General features: G+C 37.6%; 2 long non-coding RNA genes across 2 annotated transcripts in view; both read left to right on the top strand.

The window, feature by feature from the left end:
* The first annotated feature begins 229 nt into the window (after window positions 1-229).
* On the top strand, window positions 230-10870 carry LOC108589127 (uncharacterized). Its single transcript, XR_004737071.3, has 4 exons — window positions 230-520; window positions 4807-5358; window positions 7531-7712; window positions 10799-10870. It is a non-coding gene; the product is annotated as an uncharacterized LOC108589127 (long non-coding RNA).
* A 95-nt stretch (window positions 10871-10965) lies between these two features.
* Window positions 10966-21536, top strand: part of LOC144580435 (uncharacterized) — a 34890-nt gene continuing 24319 nt past the window's right edge. Inside the window, exon 1 of the long non-coding RNA XR_013529950.1 lies at window positions 10966-11156. This is a non-coding gene — a long non-coding RNA (uncharacterized LOC144580435). The remainder of the gene's footprint in view (window positions 11157-21536) is intronic.

Genomic DNA, 21536 nt, shown 5'->3' with positions numbered 1-21536 from the left:
AATACTCGTGAGAAATAAAGGCTGGATAGTGATTAATGTAATTGATTACAATAAATGCAATCAATTAGAAAATATTAAAATAAATTTTAATGGCAAAATTTATCTCTTTACTATTATATAAAAATTGGTGATTAGGAGAAAATATAATGAAACAGAAGCACAATGAATTAAAATGGCTTTGGGTAGCATATATTTTAATTCTTTTCTTCTGATTTATTTTTTAGTTTGCCATAAACTGATTTTGAAGTTTTGATGATTTCTGGAAGGAAAGGATCAAATTTAGTAGAAGTTCTTGTATTCTTGAAATTACTTTGTAAGATTTATAGAAATCAGTGCCTTCAATGTTCTATTCAATGTCTCAACCTATTTTTCTGAAGAAAACTCTTACAGTTTTTATAGGTAGAATAAAAACCATCACCAAACTCAGCAAACAACATTCAAAGAAGATATCACCAATGAATAAAGGAAGAGAAAATGCTTGTAGATAAAGTGGCTTGATGTCTAGGATGGGAAAACACAGGTAAAAATTTCCCTGCTTAAAAAAGGAAATCATGTTCTTGAAGCTGTGTTACTCATCATTGAAATGCATTGCTCTGATAACAAATATGAAGTATGTTGAGTCTGCCATCTAACACACTCATAGACATACTGTGAAAAGAGAAAAGGTAAGAATTGTCTTAAGGAGATTTATTTTGGAAGATACATCAAAACAACAATTACACCAGCACCAGCAAACACCAGAAAAACAAACAACCCAAAACTTCATGAAATTTGCCTAGAATTTTGAATTCATTTTCCTGACTAGTTTGCACTGTTTAATTTGTGCAATATAGAAACTGTGACTTAAAGAGGCTAAATAGTCAGAGTTGACTCAGCTCATTGGCTAGGACAGACCAGATCCAAGGCAAGGATTCCTTGTGCTTTAAAACAAACTCTTTCAATTAGGACATTCCCATCATAGTCAATGGCTATTTTCTCAACAATTCAGTGGCTATTCATGATATGTGAAAATATATGGTATAAGATTTAATGCTGTGATCTGAGTGTGCACCCCAAAGTTCGTATGTTGAAACTTAATCACCAGTATGACAATATTAAAAGGTGAGTCCTTTAAGACTATTAAGTAATGAGGATAGAACCCTCATGAATGATTTGAGTGACCTTATGAATGTATTGAAGGGAGTACCATAGTCCCTTTTGCCCTTCTGCCTTCTGATGTGTGAGAACTCAGCAATAAGGCACCATCTTGGAAGCAGAGAATTAACCTACACCAGACACCAGTTCTGCTGGTGCCTTGATCTTCTATTTCCCAGCTTCCAAAACTGTAAGAAATACATATCTGTTTTTTTGTAAATCACCTAGTCTCAAGTATTCTGTTATAGAAGCACATATGGGCTTAGACATTGGCCAGTTGTCTAGTATGTTAACAAAAATGGGATAAGTGATCAACATTTGCATATGAGAAAGTACACAAATAATTAGTTGTCTAGTCCTTAGGATTTTAAAAAACTAAGTAAGAAACAAAAGTACAAAAATATAGTTATATTATACTATAATAGTGATTTTTAATCAAACTAGATCTGTCTTAAACCATTCAGTTTCTTTGGGAAATTAAGCTATGACTTCTCTATGTCTAAAACACAGTCTTTCTGTGTGTCTTTGATTCCTTTGGCCATTATTCTTAGATGATTTTTTTCTTATGACAATGTTAGTGCTAGTGTGGAATACAATTGACATCGTAATACAGAGGCTTTGCGACAACAACAAACAGCCCAACAAGCAATAAAAGTTAGGCTGGATTGACTACAAATTGCTATTTGGTATGATATTTAAAGACTTTTCTGTGCTGAAGTTTCCAAAGAAAACAGCATATAGTCTGTGCCGCTGTTAAGGCTAACAAGATAAAAACATTAGCTTTTTGTACACCTTGAAATAATACAATATAATTTATACGTGCTGTTGCCTTGATAGTGTATTTTTTCATATTCCTAAACTTCCCTTGAGCAAAGCTCTTAAAAATTATATCTGGCAGTAGAAAAGTTAGAGTTTTTAAAAACAAAATCAAAGACACAACTTGCTTAAAGTCTTATTGTCTGTTTTCCAAACATCATCTCTTTGCCCATAATCCAGAAGTGAATGTTCTATTTCTAAAGTTATTTTTTGTACATGAACTTTTCTGCTTCCCTAATTCTTTCTGAAATGCAAACTAAAACACATACAAACATCCCCCAGAAACTCACAAACATTAAAGATACTAATGGGCTCCACATAGGAGAGAAGATTTAATTGTTTTTAATAATAGAATAAAATTAGGAAGATACAAAAGTAACTTATGTCATATATATTAAGATCCCAAGAGAAATAAAGTGGATCTGAAATGAGCTGTTCCTAGAAATTGTTTCCATATATTAGAGGCTAGCATCAGCAGCTGTCCAGATGTTTAATTTTTTTGAAATACCAAATTCATTTTAGTAAAACACTTGAAGTATAATTTTAAGATTATGGTATCTGAAATGAATAAAAGGTAAGTTACATTTCTGGATACTCATATTGATGTTAAGTAAACATAAATTGGCTAAACAATTACATAAACTGTTAGTATTCACATTACAAAAAAGTGTCACCTCATTTTGCAAAATCATTAACTGCTTCCCTGATACATGTAAATCTTGAGTAGCAAGTAACTGCTTTGCAAAAGTGAAATGGAAGAAAGGTAGAAATTCTGAAACCTATACATTTAGGAGCCATTGCCAAACAAAATCATTTGGATACGGAACTAATGTTATAGCTATTAGGCAATACAATGTACGTTTTATTAATAGGTTTTACATGTTTTCAGAAATATATCTTTCAATAAGTTCTTTTTCATTTTTCCTTTGCTGTTGAATCCAATGTTTTACAGAGTTTCTTCATCTTCTTTTTTGAGTGTAGTTCTATGACATTCCTGAGAAAATGCCCTACTTGAGACCTAAGGTTCTTACACTACCTTATAACCGTTTTTCTTCTTACAAGAAGCCAATGAGTAAATGATTGGTGACTATATATAAAGAAATAAACGGAAAGAGTGCATAAGATCTGATAATCCTTTGTTAAATGTTCTCTTTGGAAATAATTCTTATTTTATTTTCATCTTTTAAAATAAAAAATAAGATAAAACTTACCCATCAGTGTCTTAAAATAATATGAAACACAGTAAAACACATGAAACACAGAATATCACAAAGGATCATAAATTCTATTGGGAGATTAATATTATACCTCTGTCGCATATAATGGTCACATGGGCACACTTCATAAATCCTTTGTTGCTTCTAAAGCGGCCCCTCTGGTATCTGCCCCACTATTCAGAAAGCTATCCTGCTATAGATTCTGAGACCACTCAGGTAGTTGAAGAGATCCTCCTCCTAACAGAAGGCAGCAGCTGTGTAGAATTTAATTATCTGAGAATACTTGTACTGTACCTGATAGGGAGTGAAGGGAGAATAAAAACTTTTGGCCAGTCTTTGCATCTAGGTTTTCTGAAATTTTTCTCTTCTTTGAGAATTAAAAGACTCAAAGTACCTTAAATGTGGTGGTCCTTAAGGCAAGTAGATCTTGATTTTTTAAAAAATCTGGTAAATAGTAATAATAATGTGTTATATCACAAAAGATAAAACAATCTTAAAGTTATTAGATGCAATTGTATTTTACATTTAATTCACAATGTTTTTCCCCCTTTTCTGTAAATAGCATAACACAAAAAATCCTGGGATAGGTGTTTAAAGAGTGAAATTATCTAACAAGAATTAAAGGTATTAGGTTGGTGCAAAAGTAATTGGGGTTTTGCTGTTACTCACTATGAGACCTTATATTTTATCTATAGTGAAGGTAGGAAAATCATGAAACTATTGGATACACCTTGTTCTCTCCAGAGGCTACTGCTTACATTTTAATCATTATTTTACATTTATCTAGCTTTCAATCTTTCATATTTCACAAAGGTATATTTTTTTATGAATAGCTAATGGGTGTCTTGAAGCTTTTATTGAGGAAGAAAAAGTAATATTCACTTTGAAAGTGGCAACTTTGAAAGGTGCTGTATTACTGTTCACTTTGAAAGTTGCAACTTTGAAAGGTGCTGTATTACTATGCTTTTTAATCTTTATTTCTTCTCTTTCTTAGGTAGAAATGGTTATGATAAGACTAGACTTATACTGTGAGGTGAAAGTAAAATAAGCAAAAAATTTTCTATGAGAAAAAAATTAGCCAATGATAATACCATTTGTGAAAGCAAAATCTGAAAATATGAATGTATAATTTATACATACATGTAAAATATTCCAATATGTATCATGTTAATACCTCTTCTGCTTCTTGCCTCTTAGTTGACTTGACCTATCAGCTGTTGTCAGTTCAGAGGGACAGATTCTCATTCTGACACCCAGAATCTCTATATCATAGAAAAAGTTTACAAAACATGCTGCAAGATAAGCAGATTGAGAAATCAACTCTCTTATTTTCCCGATTGAAGGCTGATTGTAAATTTATCACAAAAGACTGAGTGGCACTTTTCCCTTCCCGTCTCTCCTGGCAGTCAGCCAGGCATTTGTATTGTGGGATCTAGGCCCGTGTTTCTCCAAATGTGGTCCTAGAACCACCTGCTTCAGATTTTTCCAGGGCCCCTCCTGCAGATTTCTCACATCCACTCAAAACTGACTAGATAAGACGTATATGTTAAAAGGGCACTTCCAGTGATTGTCATGTACAGCGTATTTTGAGACCAACTAATCAGTGATCCCTTTCCTTTTTCCCTTGTATCACCTTCAGTTTTAGACATACAGCCTTTGTTGGGGAAGTTAAGCTCAGTGAAAGATGGAGTAAAAGTGGCTCCAGAAGAGAGAAAATGAGGGGAGAGAGATTGATGCTTGGAATGAAGAAGAGAATGCACTAAGGACAGATCTGTTCCACTGGACTGAGTTAATGGGAAATGGCTTCCATGGATGACAGAGACCAGCACAGCTCTTCAGAAGGCACTGAGTGTGGCTTATGGATACTACAGGTCTGATGTGGCCAAGCTGGCAGACTGTGCAGACTTCCTTCATGAGGGACATCTCTCTAGTTTGCCCTGAGAAGCAGTGTCTGACAGGTGTTCAATCATGGCATCATGTGTAGCAGAAAGAACAGCCACAAATATGGAAATCACCATACACAAAAAAACCATGCTGAACTTCAATTTACTGAAATCACATAAAACTTCATCATTTTGCATAATCTAGTGGATGAACATGGGGGTGAAGGAATGAGTGTGAACACTTAATGATCAAATACAGACTGGAATTGAAAATACTCTAAAGACAGTTGACAGTTCTTACATTCAAGGTACATTGAGCCAATTTATATGATTGAAACATGTAAAATTTAAACATTAATTGAATATTGAAATTACATCTTAGAGGGCTACTAAAAATTCTTCATCTATTCTTCTATTTTTATTCTATTCCATTTCTTCTGTTTCTATTTCATCTATCTTCTATTCCTTATTTGAATACATATGTAACATTTAAAATACAAGAATCATTTTATGAAAGTAACTGAAAGAATTTCTTGGTGGGCGTAGAAAGAAGGGCATCTATTTTTATTTAGAGAGATCATGTGAGCAACTGAAACTATTAATGTAAATTCAACATAAATTCTTTTTGGTTGAATTTCAATAGCATTTAATGCCTTTGGGAAAAGCATAAAGTTGTTTCTTAGGCATTTGCTCATCTCTTAAATTATTGATTCAAGTATTTATGTTTTGAGGAGTAAATAATATAATTGTATAATAATATTAAAATATTCTTTAGCTTTAGTTTTCTCAGTTCTTGTATATGTATAATCATATGGAAATTGAGGTATTTCCATTATACCAGTACAGTCATTAAACACTTTCCCTCTATTATCTGGACAGTTGGAAATAATTTTAAAAAGCATTATCTTGAACTCTACTCACTGTTTAAATTCCCCAGTTGTGTCTGAAAAATGTAGCTCAAGTGTTTTAACAAAGCTTTGGGCCTATTTTTTTTCTAATAGAAAGGCAATCTTAATCATGGTATTGTAGGCAAGTCTAAGCTTTTTTTTCTGTGAGTATTGTGGAAAGCTTCAATTAAATTATTGGGTATGAATGGAAGACTTTTGTTAGAAAAAATATTTTTAACCGGTTAGGATGTCATTTTTTTCCTGTAAGTATTGTGGAAAGCTTGAATTAAATCCTTGGGTATAAATGGAAGACTTTGGTTAAGAAAAATATTTCTAACTGGTTAGGATGTCAATTTAGAGCTATCAATGCACCAGAAATAGGTGGCCATTTAAAAATATCAGTGCGGTGTTTGTCCTGGCACTGTCACTAATTAATGATGCAGCTCTGAAATAAGGCACTTCATGTCTTTGTGACTTAGTTTTTCCATCTGTAAGTTAGAGATAAGAGTCTTTTTTATGCCTACCTGGCATGGTCATTATGAGGGTAAGTTGATCTTCTCTCTGAGGGTTGAGTGCTTCCTGGAGTGAAGCCTCTGTGGATACCAGCAGTGAGAAGAAGGAAACTCAGTGAATGAATGTAGAACCCACAGGGACTCAAACAGTCACCAAGAGGATCAGGAGTCAGGGCACAGAGAAGATGTGGGCTCAAATTGTACAGAACTTGCTGGAGGAAGAGATGCAAGGACAACAGCAGCAGGTGATAGAAACACAGACACGTAGGAGTTTAGGCATCAGAAGCTCAAAATGTGCTGTCCTTGGCTTTAGTCAGGGGTATTGTCAGTGTCAACTATCAGGTCTGGGAGATTTCAGGGATGGAATGACAGGAAGAAACTGAGAAGTTCAGGTGGAGAGTAAGAAGAAAGAGGAGGAAAGAAATGCACAACGGAAGAAAACAGACATTTCTGGTATTCCCATTTTGTTTTTTGCAAGGGCTGCAGAATGACAGGAGGAAGAGGAGGAAGGAGGAAAGAAGGCATACATGGCTTCTGTGTATGAAGACCCTTTCAGGGAAAGTTCTGACTTAAGAATCTGCTGAACATTTACTTATAAGGAACAATGCAGCGAGAGAATATGTAATGGAGAACTGATTACATATTCAGTTTGGATGAGTAAAAGAAGTATATTTGCTGTAATCCAAATTCTGGAGCCAGGAACAAATGCATTTTAGATCAGCAGAGAAGCTAATCTTAATTTTAACTTCAATTTAAGAAAAAGAAAACTAGAATTGCTAGATCTTTCTCATTTGAAGACCTCATCATCTGTCACCTAGACTTGTATAATGTTTTATAATTTAAACTGAGCATTGCTGTCAGTTATCTTAAAAGTCTCTCTCTCTCTCTCTCTCTCTCTCTCTCTCTCTCTCCCCTGACGATTGCTTAAAAATATTTATTACCTATAGGATAAAGTCCAAATTCTCTGATGTAACATTGGTCCTTTTGGACCTGTGACTCCAGCCTGCCTTTCTAACCTCATCTCTTCCAACTACCTTAATTACAGAAAATACAGTCTATTACTGATTTTCTCTCCCCACAGAATTTCTGAAACACTTGAGAACAGATCTGTCCTGAATGCCTTGCAGATGCAATACCATACAGTCCTAGATTTCTGGTCTCCATGGGTCTTGGAACTGCTGTTTCATCCACTAAGAATCATCTTCTGTGGTCTTCAAATTAGTTTTACTTGGACTGCAGCTGCTATGTCTGAAGCTGTGAAAGGTTAGCAAGATGTTACCCTGTTTGCAAGCTAACTAGTCATCCTACCGTAGTATCTATCTCTCTATCTCTATCTCTATCTGTCTCTGTCTATCTCTATCTCTATCTATCTTATCTATCAAGATCTCAAGATCAGGAAACAGAGCAGCTTTTAGTCACAGAGCAAGGGCTTGCCTCAGTTTCTCAAGCCCTAGCTCTCCGTGGGGTAGTGTAGTGAGTGCGAGAGGTACCTATGCATTCAGAGGTTTGCACCACAGAGGAGGAACCCCCCCAGTTATGAAACTGAGTCAATGCAGGTGTCACTGACATATCTGTCCATCCTCCCCTCTAGGTGCTTACAGGGAGTGAGAGGAAGGGAGGGAGGAAGGGAGAGGTTTTTATTCTGAAATGTAAACAGATTCTCTCTAGAGAAGAGAGGAAAAAGTCTCTATTCCACCACCCCAGAATGTAAACAAATAGCTCCAGGGAGATGAATCTCTACATCTCCTCAGAGGTATCTACCTTCAGGGTTTCTCTTCAATTATCCTTTAGCCCAGGTGCCAGTGCTCTTTGCTCGGAGAGCTGACTGCAGAAACATGAAACTATTTACAGAGCATGATCTCACAACAGCTGTCCTTCTTCACACCATTTCATCTCACTACATCCTTATACCTTCCCTTGTCTCCCTTAGTGAAAGATAAGATGAGGCTATAACACTTAGGAAGATTTTAATGGAGGTTTGGGGGTAGTGGAAGAGAAGCACAACACAGAAAGTAATTTATAATTAGTTTTAGAGGTGACCACTTTCACAGAACCCACCCAGAAATAGATCCACCCTGTGGGGATGTCTTCAGATGGTCTCCCTGCCTACATTGCTGGGATAGAGTGGTAAAGCCCATCTGACCTCCTCCAGATAAGACTGTCCTGGAGCAGGGTTACTGTGCTTGGAGAGCCTGGAATGAATACAAGGAAAGTTGAACTGTATAGTGGAGCATAATGGAGAATCATGCCTTAATTTCAGCTCAATATATGATGAGGTGACCCTTGTACATCAGAGAGGGAGGCATAGATGCCTCAATAAATGGTTCTGGGACAATTTTCCATATTGAGGGAGATGAAAATGTGTACTACTTCACTTTATAAGCAACATTTAGTTTGAGATAGATTAACTATATAAGTGCTAAAGGTAAATATATTCCCTATTTTATAATTATTTATTAAGTCTGTCTCAAAACTAGACCATGTGTCCTTCTACATAGTGTATGCTCATTACATAATGTTTGGAAATATGATTTGAGATTCAGGGGAGATATCTTTCCATTTCTAGAGCTCTTTTTAAAAAGGCAATATTTTAATATATTTCTATTGCCTCAATTTTTAGATTTGTGATATTTCATATACAATTCCTTAAGAATTTAAGATGGAAAAATCAGGTATATGAAAAGAGTTGACATAGAAAAGTAAATACGGAAAAATTCAGGGAGAAGGTAGAACTGTAATTTTTTTTTCCAAAGAACGAAACATTTTCATGAATAATTTTAGAATATTTAATAATATATTTAAGGTAAGGTATTCTACATAACTTTCCAGCTTTTGTACCCTAAGTTATTTCTAAGTACTACATAGAATTTAGCAAGGCATATTGGCTCATGCCCGTTATCCCAGTACTTTAGGAGGCTGAGTGGGGAGGCTGGCTTGAGCCCAAGAGTTTGCCAGCCTGGGCAAAATGCTGAGACCCTATATCGTTTTTTTTTTTTTTTAATTAGCCAGTCATGGTAGCATGCACTGTAGTCCTCCCTGCTTGGGAGGTTGAAGCAGGAAGATTGCTTTAGCCCAGGAGTTCAAGGTTATAGAGAGCTGTGATCACACCACAGTTTGAATGACAGAGTGAGACCCTGTCTTTAAACACACACACACACACACACACACACACACACACACACACACAAGGAAGATGTGGTATTCAATAGGTACTTACTTATTGAGTGAAATGAATGAATACATTTAAAAAAAATTTGGGCACCAACAAATTTAAATTCCTATTTATCAAGTAATAATTATTTATTGGTTCTGAGGTAGAAAATGAGGGCAATGGTACCAAACCTAATTAACATTTTATTGTATTACAAAACAATACCGTATTTAAAATGACATTAGAATGTGTAGTTGGCATTCGTTATTACTTTGCCTGCTCAGACTCTTTCCTAGCACCTTGGGGAGGGAGTGTTGGCAAAGACCTTCTTTCTCTAACAGAGGTGTAGACGCTCCTTGGTGGCTTGCTGAGTCTGCCTCTGCCTTGCAGTTGGAATACAGGCACATTGCCCAGTCTCCACCACTCAGCAACCGTCATGTCGGGCTGTCTAGCAGCCAGGGCGTCACGAGGCAAGGGGTTGAGCAGTTCTCACTGTGGTCACGGCAGAGACAGTGGCAGCAGTGAGTTCAGCCTCCTGAATGCAGAAAGGCATGAAGCTATGGAAGCAGGGGCAGCAATATGAAGTGGGTACCGAATTGGTGATGATGGGATGTTCCTTCTCTTGAGGGGAGCCTACTCACAATCCACCCCATGATGGTTTTGTCCTAAGGCTTCCAAAAGATAATCACATCTGAATATTATCCAAAATAAGTATATTTTCCAAACTGTGTTATTCTCTTTTGAACAGTACCATGTGTGCAATATTTTATTTCCAGTTCCTTTTTACTGTTTCTTGTCTGCTGGCAGTAAATATCATCTTTCTTGAGTCTTGAGAGTCTTTGTTCACAAATTTCCTATGAGCAAGTGCTTGAATTTTTGTGTACACACACATACACACACACACACGGACACACCCTCCACAAAAACAAACAATAATGCAACAACATAGGGCAGTTTCTATCCTTAAGAAACATTTATCTCAACAAGCTGACTAAATCTTCAGAGGCGTAGCTCTGCTAGAAACATCTGTACTCAGGATGCATGCTGTGTCGTTAAGCAGTGGTAGGTTTTTTTTTACCCCCAAAATGAAGGAGCAATTTGCCTCAAAGATTGATTCAATTCTCCACTTCTCGGGAGACAAAAGTACTTGCAGTTTTAAAATGACAGGTTTTTTTTTTTTTTTTTTTTTCAATTTCAGGCCATAAGATTAAAAGAAAGAAAAAAAATGTGACCAAGCATTCCTTATAAAAAGGGAAATAGAAAAAGTAAGGTAAGTAGGACTTAGGGTGCGTGTAGTAATAGGTGCTAATATAATGAATATATATCTCCTTTGGCTAACATCCAACATGTTTTATTTTTAGAGGATCTCATTAGGTGGCTGCCAGTACTTCTCACTATGGAAATTGAGGAAAGCCAGTTATTTCTTCACCCCATCTATGGCAGCCAGAGTGTGCTCACATGATTTCAACTCTCCCATTAGGAGACCTCTGCCTGGGAACTTGCCCCTTCAGCAGCAGACGTGGAGCTGTGAGGTTTAAAGGGACGGCTGTGGCAAGGTATGGTCAGGGATTCCACCCTGCAATTGGTTTCCAGAGCACCTTTGTTTCCTACCGACGTTTCAAATCTGCTCCTTTACATGGTAATTTCATCTATATGTAAAAGAATTGGAGTTCCTGTCTACTGCTTGCAAGCAAGAATGCAGACTGGAGACAAGGGTAAACTGAGCCGTGTGATTAGAAATCCTCTCATACTGGTCATTGTTAGGCTCTATGCGGCCAATAATGGGTATGTCTGTATTTTTTGCCCAAGTTCTGACCAATATAATTTTACTTATTTATCTTGTTTGTTTCAATCTTATTATTAGCACCGTAACTCCATGAACACAAGGATTTTTTCTTGTCTCTTTTGTTCCAGTTGTGTCATCAGCACGTAAGACAGTGCCTGGTTTCAAACAGGCATTCAATAATTCTTTGCTTGTGGATGAATGCATACGTCAGTGAATGGGCAAGGCATATGAAAGTACAAATGTCAACTTCATTACAGATGTAAGATTTTATATATGAGCTGAGTAAACTTATACAGTCAGTTGTGAACCTCCTTCCCCACGTGATAGAGAGCAGAACATTACACATCGTCTCCGTAGGCAGACCAGCTGTCAAGAGGCACGGGAAGGAGCAGCGCTAACTCTGCTAGTTCATCACTCCCAAATCTACTTACTGATTAGGAGGAACAGTGAATGAGGGGCCTGGCAGAGCCCAGGAGTGTTGGACAGTGAACTTCCCTCACAAAGTAAGTAAGGCCAGGAGCTAAGAATAAATGTCCAGTGGTAATGGGTGGTGATGTCCAGGTTTACTGCTGTCTGGGCAAAGCTGAATGCAGTTATCTATCATAGCGCTGTTCACATTTAGTAATGGATTAAGGTTTGGACTCCAAGCAGGAGGAAGCTCTTTCCACTAATGTGGCGTTAAAACTTCCCTTTTACTAAAAGCACATGGAACAACAAAAAATATATACGTATATTGGACTTCATCAAAATTAAACCTTGTATGCACCAAAAGGCATCATCAGAAGGTGAAAAAACAACCCACAGAATGGGAGAAATTACTTGCAGATAATATATCTGTTAAAGGTCTACTGCTCAGAATATCTAAAGAACTCTTATAACTCAACAAGGCAAGACCCCTCCCTTGTATGAAATTTATGTTCTAATGGAGCGAGACATATAATAAGAGAAAATGTATGTAGGACAGTCAAAGGTGTTAAGTGCTATAAAGAACAATAACTAAAACCTAGAGCAGGAGTTTGTAACCTGAAGTCGGGTAAGTCTTACTAAACAGATGGCATTTGAGCAAAGATTTAAAGGGGATGAGATGTTAACTGTGTAGATATCTGGGGAAAGTGTTCCAAAAAGAAAGACTGTACTTCGTATCGTCTACGAACAGCAAGGATGCTGGAAAGGGATAAGGGAGTGAACAGCGGGAAGGGTGATCAGAAGGCAACAGGGAGGTCAAAGCCTATGGTGTCCCATAGACCACTATAGGATTTGGACTCTCACTGTGTGTCACACGAGAAGTTTTTGCAGTGGAGTAGAGGAATGGATGACCTGACTTTATGTTTTATAAAGATGACTCTGGCTGCTCAATCGGGAACAGACTAACAAAGGACAGCGGTGAAAACAGGGAGACCAGTTAGGTGTCTCCTGCAGTTGCTCTGGTGGGAGATGAAAGTGTGTGAAACCAGGATGGCAAGAGTAGAGGTGAGGATGTAGTCAGATTCTGGATGTATGTCGCAGATGGGGCTGACAGGATTTGGGTGCTGGGTTAGCTATATTGTGTGAGAGAAAGAAAAAAGTCAGGGATGACTCGAAAGTGTTGAGCTGAAAACTGGAAAGACGAGCGACCGTGAACCAACCGAGGTGGGGTAGGTTTGGGAAGGAAGATCAGGGATAGAATTTTGGACATGTTAGGTGTAAGATGTCTTTTGGATATCCAAATGGAGATGTCATACAGGCTCTTACATATATGAAGGTGAAGCTCAGGAGAGAGTTCTGAGCTTGGATGTATAAATTTGGGAGTCGTTGAAATGTAAATGGTATTTAAAGCCACAAGACTGGTTGATATTACCAGAGGGCTGAGTGTAGATACAGAAGTGAAGAGGACTGAGGACTGAGCCTTGGAAGTACTGCAACATTAAAAGGACTGGCAGAAAAACAGCTACTGGCAGAAGAAACAGAGAAGGGGCAACCAGTGAATGGCAGGACAGCTAGCGAAGGTGGTGACCTGGAAATTCCAAATTAAATCACAGCTAATGAAGTGTCACAGATAATATAGTGATCCAATGTATCAAACACTGCTGGATATTCAATTAGGCGCAGACTGAGAATTGACTACTAGATTTATTAATGTGATGTTATTGAAGACCTTGACAAGACCAGTTTCAACACGGTAGCAGGAACAAAATCCTGCTCAGGTGGGTTTAGGAGAAAGATTGGAGACGAGTGTAGATAATTGTTCAGATGAATTTTGCTACAAAGTAGAGGCAGTAGCCGCCAAGTAAAGTGCTTTCAAGGAAAATTATTTGAAAATGGGAAAAATAAGAGCATGTATGTAAAGCAAACTACAGAAGAGTGAAAACAAACTGTGAAACATTGGGATCTTCAAAACAATAGTTGCTAAGTGTCTAAGTAAAGAATAAGACTGAGGATTAGTAAGGAGGACTTAAAAGAAGAAGCCTGCATCTTAGGGCTGATTAGACCATGTGGGACAAGAATAAGGCAGAGATGCTATGGGGGATCCAGTGAGACCCATTCTACTCCCCTTAACCACATGGGCACGAAGACATGAGAAACTGTGATCGGAATTCACTGCATAAAAATTGTATACATTCTTCATTTTAGCTGCTAACAATACAGTTTTGGGAGTGTTACTAATCCTTCTAAGCCTCGACTTCTTCAGCTGTAAAATGTAGATAATAATAAGGCTCACCTCATGAGTACATTAGGCACGCAAAGCTCTTAGAAGAGTGTCAGCACATAGGAAATATTACCTGTTGGTGTTATAATAATTTGGTCATTCTCAATCAATTCCTTTCTCATCTTTACAAATTCCTAAGTAACTCCTCTAATTATTGCTTTGTGTACTTAGGGCTGATACTCAAAATATCTAACACCTGATTTACTACTTGCAGTGATACATAAATAGTCAGAGTGGCCACTAGCTATGGTTTTGAGGTCCCTGTGGATTCTACTTGAATTTAGAACAAAAATTCTGACTTTCAGAGTTGGCAAATCAGGTAAATAGCACCCCTGTAGAAACAGGCAGTAAGGGTATTTCTTTTTGCCTAGTTAACCTAATTCTTCAAAAGCAGGGAAATTTAGCAGAAGTGGACACTTAAGGACAATAGCAAATTTCCTGTACATCTGTGTTTGTGTGTGTTGGTGTATGCGTGCTGCTTTCCTCTGACTGTCTCTTCTGCCTACTTTCTTCCTTACTCCTCCACAGGAAGACCTTCTCCTGGAATGCTTTTGATGTGGGGAATGCAGAAATCACCCTGCGAAAAGGTAGCGCATCTACTTGCAAGTTGGTCTTATTCCAGCCTCATTCAGGCAAGCAGACATAGGACAGCAGCTCTTTTTCCTTTTCTCTGGGCTTCTGGGCCTAAGTACACTAGCTGTTTCTTGAGGGGTTTTGTACCACTTAACCGATTAGAGGATGATAAGAGCTTAGGTAGCATTCTGAAAAGCTTTTTAGGTGAACTGTTTTAATTCCGTCTTTTCCTGATTTGAAATGGTATCTTGCTTCTCATTCTTGGTGTTTCATTCTTTAGATGTTTGTTCTTAGAATGTTTTTAGAGATGAACTCATGGTTCTTCTCTAAAAACCAATTGATGAGGCATACTTTTAGTGCATCTGTAGGTTCTCTAATACCATTAAAATAACGTTCTAACTGCTAACAAATAGGATAAACTTTAAAACATGAGAGGATTGATTACGGTAAAGAAAATCTTTTTCCCCTTACAAAATTACAGAAGGGTCAAAGAATATGCTTCAAAATTGGCGAGAAGTAATCAAGATGAAGAAAATGTCACAGCAACTTTAAGGATTAAAGTCAGTGAAGATTATAGATAGAGAAAAAGGTCAAATCATTGTAAATAGGCGGCAAAATCTGAGATTAAATAAGAATCAAAGTTATTAGAAGGAGGACAGAAATAGTCAGCAACACCACCATCAAAAGAAGCAATGACACAGTTCCTAAAATTTTCAAGAAAGGAAGGTGAGAGGTAAGAGTTAGAGATAAAAACAGACTGAGGGCAGTGGCTCATGTTTGTCATCTCAGCAACTGGGGATGCTGACACAAGGGATTGCTTGAGCCCAGGAGGTTGAGGCTACAGTGAGCTATGATCACACCACTGCACTCCAGCCTAGGTGACAGAACAAGACTCTCTCTCTAAAAAATATAAATACATAGAGATGAAAAACACTCTGCTCAAAATGGCATTTATACAGATATGATGGAGAACACAATAATTATGTATTTGTTACTATGGAGCTATTAGCACACACAACAGAGATGATTGAAAGTTACAGATGTATATTACAACCACTTCGTCCTTTTGCATTTTAGAGTTTTAGAAACAGAGATCTATAATACCAGATCTTTTAGGAGTCTGACCATCTCTAATGTTGAGCATCTAAATAGACATGAACTATCAGTTGTCTTAGATTAAGTTCCCTGGAAAACAGACACTGAGACACTGAGATCTATGTGTGTGCAAGAAATAGCAGGGAGTGCTCTCAGGAACAGTGCCCGTGGGGGAGTGAGGGTAACAGGTTGGGACAAAGGAAGAAGTTTAACTTGAAGCAGTTGCCACAGAGGCTTCACCCCATTTTAAAGGAATGGAGTTGGTTTGACCCTATAGCATTTTCCAGAATTAGGGCAAGAGCCAAGGCAAGGCATCTGGCTTTGTACCCATACACAGCAGTCATTGGATGTGGACTTTCCTTGTCAATGGGGTATATCTACTTGGATGAGGCTGCTCCCTCTGGCTCAGGGCAAGTCTCAGCTCTGAGTGGCCAGCAGACCGTGGAATGGGTGTCTGCAAACTGAAGCAGAAACCACGGCACCTAACATACCGGTTTCTATAAAATACTTTCTCTTTCTAGCTCCTTGAGGAATCGTCACACTGTCTTCCATGATGGTTGAACTAATTTACACTCCCAACAACAGTGTAAAAGTGTTCCTATTTCTCCACATCCTCTCCAGCATCTGTTGTCTCCAGATTTTTTAATGATTGCCATTCTAACTGGCGTGAGATGGTACCTCAATGTAGTTGTGATTTGCATTTCTCTGATGACCAGTGATGATGAGCATTTTTTCATATGTTTGTTGGCCTCATGTATGTCTTCTTTTGTAAAGTGCCTGTTCATGTCCTTTGCCCACTTTTGAATCGGCTTGTTTGTTTTTTTCTTGTACATCTGTTTTAGTTCTTTGTAGATTCTGGATATCAGCCCTTTGTCAGATGGGTAAACTGCAAAAAGTTTTTCCCATTCTGTTGGTTGCTGATTCACTCTAATGAATGTTTCTTTTGCCATGCAGAAGCTGTGGAGTTTGATTAGGTCCCATTTGTCTATTTTGGCTTCTGTTGCCAATGCTTTTGGTGTTTTGGTCATGAAGTCCTTGCCTACTCCTATGTCCTGGATGGTTTTGCCTAGATTTTCTTCTAGGGTTTTTATGGTGCTAGGTCTTATGTTTAGGTCTTTAATCCATCTGGAGTTAATTTTAGTGTAAGGTGTCAGGAAGGGGTCCAGTTTCTGCTTTCTGCACATGGCTAGCTGGTTTTCCCAACACCATTCATTAAACAGGGAATCCTTTCCCCATTGCTTTTTTTGTCAGGTTTGTCAAAGATCGGATGGTTGTAGATGTGTTATGTTGCCTCTGAGGCCTCTGTTCTGTTCCATTGGTCTATATCTCTGTTTTGGTACCAGTACCATGCTGTTTCAATTACTGTAGCCTTGTAGTATAGTTTGAAGTCTGGTAGTGTGATGCCTCCCTCTTTGTTCTTTTTGCTTAGAATTGACTTGGCTATGCGGGCTCTCTTTTGGTTCCATATGAAGTTTAAGGTGTTTTTTTCCAGTTCTGTGAAGAAGGTCATTGGTAGCTTGATGGGGATAGCATTAAATCTGTAAATTACTTTGGGCAGTATGGCCATTTTCACGATATTGATTCTTCCTAACCATGAACATGGAGTAGAAATAGAAATTCCATTTGACCCAGCAATCCCATTACTGGGTATATATCCAAAGGATTATAAATCATTCTATTATAAGGACACATGCACACGAATGTTTTTTGCATCACTGTTCACAATAGCAAAGACCTGGAACCAACTCAAATGCCCATCAATGATAGACTTGACAGGGAAAATGTGGCACATATACACCATGGAATATTATGCAGCCATAGAAAATGATGAGTTTGTGTCCTTTGTAGGGACATGGATGAACCTACAAACCATCATTCTCAGCAAACTGATACAAGAACAGAAAATCAAACACTGCATGTTCTCACTCATGGGTGGGTGCTGAACAATGAGAACACATGGACACAGGGAGGGGAGCATCACACACTGGGGTCTGTCGGGTTGGAAATAGGGGAGGGACAGCGGGGGATGGGGAGTTGGGGAGAGATAGCATGGGGAGAAATGCCACATATAGGTGATGGGAAGGAAGGCAGCAAATTACACTGCCATGTGTACCTATGCAACTATCTTGCATGTTCTTCACGTGTACCCCCAAACCTAAAATGTAATAAAAAAATAAAATAAAATAAACTTTCTCAGACAAACAGATATTGAGAGAATTTGCTGCCTTACAAGAAATGTTAAAATAAGTTCTTCAGAGAGAAGTAAAATGTATAGGTCTTAAATTTGGATGTGCACCAAGGAAGAAAGAATATGGAAAAATAAACAAAGAAAGTTTAAAAAAAATACTTTCTCTTAAGTAGAATGATATTTCTTGATGTTATGTTTTTCTTCTAAAGAACGGTATCTGCTAACATTAGGCAGTGAAGCATGTCATACTGAAGGAGATCTTGTTATGATTATCTGAGAATTGTATAGAGAGGAAGAAAATAAGATTAAAAAGTTTAAATTACCACTGTCCTTGGGCAGATTATTCTAATAGATATGTCTCTAAATATTCAGTAATCCCCATTATTTATTTTCCTATACCATTTGTAATAATTTACTATAATATTTGACCCAATGACCTAAAAGATTTCCTGCAGCTACCGAATATGCCTAATTTTCACTAGGCAATGGTTTCGGCTTGATAATTGCAGTGCTGATGTTGGATTGGTTTCCTTGAGACGCTCAGCCTTATCAATTAAAATGGAGGTGATGTGTGGCCTCTCGGGTATACCTGTCATTATCGTTATTCCACAGCTGTGAATAAAACAGTGTCATATTCTGGAATATTTTGAATATATTTACCTGTCGGTGATAAGAAGTGAGTTAAAGATAAGTAAATTATTAGAACTCATAAGAAATGAAAACAACTGTTTAATTTCAAAGCTGGCAAATCTCACAGTGGTTTTCTTTCCTCAACAAAATAGGAGAGAATCCAGCGGAGAGTTGAGGTCCCATGTTAGTTTCTGCACGACATTAACATTGTCATTAGTCTGTCCTGGGACTTTCCTCCCTGAGCTCTCAGGATACCAGTTTCTTCCTGATTCTCCTTCTCTGTTCTGGTGGCTCCTCCAGCCCCTAAGAAGGCTTTTCTTTGTCTCTGCACTTCTTATCCATAGATGTCTCCTGGTTTGTTGTCATGTCTCTTCTTCATTCATATCACACTGGTCCAGGGTGATGTAACCTATTTTTGCAGCTTAAATCTACTGACATTCTGGTGGATTCTAAATATGTTTCATCAAAGTTTCAGACCTGTAAATCCAATTACCTTGTGGACAGCTTCACTGCATGTTCTACAGACATCTTAATGTGAAAAAGAACATGAAAATGAATAATATTATAATCCTCCATTATTCTCTACCTTGGTGAATATCATTCCCATTCATGTGGTAGTCCCAGCTATTCAAGTAAGAAAACAAAGTTAACCTTGACTCCATCTCTCCCTCCACAAAGCTGTTACCTAATCAATCTTCAGGCACTGTTGCTTCTATGTCCTTATTATCCCTTAAAACAATCCTTTCTTTATTCACACTGCTACTATTTCAGTTTTACCATTTTCCGCTATATTTCTGCACCAACTACTAATTTTTTTATTGAAAGTGTGACTTCTTTCAATAATTTTCGGCAAGGTGAAAAAAATCTAATTCTTTTTATAGTTGATGGAAAAATTTCATTGGAGGAAGAAATACTTTTTATGGAAATAAGGCTCGATATGCCTACTTGTGGGCAGCAGAATCACCCCAAGCCAGGGAGGCAGAAACTTGACATCAGAGCATGGATGTGGACACGTTGTTCTTTCTGATAGAGGGGAAACCTTTCATAGCTCTCAAGGCTATTCCAAGAAGTGTGGAAGTTTCAGTGGTACAATGGGCAAAAGAGAGCAAGGAGCAAGACATAAGTGAATGGCCAAGTGACATTTAAAACAAAAGCTTCCCATTGCCATCAGTTTGAATCACGGGGATATAACCCTTTATTAGATTGATATTGGCAAAACCCACAATTACTTTTGTGCTATCCTAATATGTCTTCACTAAGAAATCTTCAGTGCAGCTTTCAAAACAAAATTGATCAAATATATAAAACAAAGCAAAAATCCAAAACCAAAAGACTTGGTATTAATGAAAAAAAAATTGTGTGTGGTTGTTTGAAACTGAGGAAAAAATTGGACTTCCTTTTGGGATTGATGTTGAAATAAATCAGAAGCCTGAGAGACTGAGGAGGCCAGGAAACAAAATGTCCCTGGAAATTAGCAGAATAGTTGTAGGATTTTTTTTAAGCTCCTATAAGTTTGTAGTTACAATGAACTCCTGTTGCAAAAGACAGACTAACAAGAGAAAAGCAGAAATTTATTGACCTGTATATTTCATGTTTACATGGGAGACCCCTCAAAATAAGTAGTTATCAAAGAAGTGGCTTTGAATTCCAGCTTATAGAGCATCTTCAACAAAGTTAACTTTTAGAGAAGTGGCAAGACAAAGGAAAGGGATTTTGAGTTTCTACAGCAGCAGCTTGGAGGAAGGCAAAAACTGGCTGAGTAAAGGCTGTTTAGTAAATCTTCTTGATACAAGTTTCTCTGGTATCATCTCTGGGCTGATAAGCGTACAAAGCTGTCTTCATCCGTTAACTTTTGTTCTCCTTGATAAAGGAGAGGCACAGTAACTTTTGTCTTTCTAAGTCTATACCCTGCTTTTGGGAAAACTGAGAAAGGGCAGAGAGCTGCCCTGTATCTGCTTCCTCTTAATTGTCTTCAGCTAACAACTCTTCAAATTTGGGGTGGCATATTTTTGTCTCCCACAACTCTTTGGGAGGAACATGGACTTTGTGGGGTAGAGAAAGTGGTTCAAGGGGATTTCTGTTGTGTCACCAGGCAGAGTCAGTGCTGCTGATACCTGAGTTACACTTTGGTCACATAGTCACAGCCCTTGTACTTTCTAAAGCACAAATACATCTTTTACAAAAATCTTCATTGACTCCCTGTAGTGTCCAGATAGAATCTGAATTTTTTATCAGTGAACACATGATCAGCTTTCTGCACCATTGTCTCTTGCCATTTTCTCCTCAATCTCTAAACTGTCACTCGGTATAGCTAATGAACATGTCCTAAGCTTGATTCTCTGTGCACAGAAGCCCACTTCCTCTTTTTGTCTGGATAAGGCCATATTTTGATAAATATAAAATTTTTTTTTATCCTTCACTCTTCCTGTGCCCTTCCTCCTTTTTTTATTCACCTGATATGTGAATCATCTTCTGCTGATTCATCAAACTGGGAGTTGGAGGAAGTGGAATTTTATTTCTTTGAGTAATATTTAATTGTATCTGTGTCAAAATATCTGAATGGATATGTAACAAAACAGACATCAGTGATGTGAGTTGGAGAAAATAACATTCGTTGGAATTCTTGGGGAAAGCACATGTTTGGAAGAAACTCAGTAGGTATGCTTATGTAATTAGGATGGTACCTAAGTAATCAAACTCTAATTATGTATTTTTAAAAAGGCAATTACAATGCAGCGTGGATGGTATGTTGGAAAGGGTTTTCAGGAGGTCTTAAGGGATTATGTAAAAAGGACCTTGACCTATTTTTAGGGACCAGAGAACTCCACTATTTCTAAACCCTAGGACCTTGGATTCATAGGACACAGGAGGTTATTTTCAGTATTTGCAGAAGCCAATAGAAGTACTCATTTAGTATGGCAAAGCTGCCCATGCTAATTAAAATGTCAAGTTTTTGCTTTAGCCTGGAATTATAATTA

This window comes from Callithrix jacchus, chromosome 19 (assembly GCF_049354715.1).
Source record: "Callithrix jacchus isolate 240 chromosome 19, calJac240_pri, whole genome shotgun sequence".
Classification (NCBI taxonomy): domain Eukaryota; kingdom Metazoa; phylum Chordata; class Mammalia; order Primates; family Cebidae; genus Callithrix; species Callithrix jacchus.
This window is presented reverse-complemented; position numbering and strand designations above follow the sequence as displayed.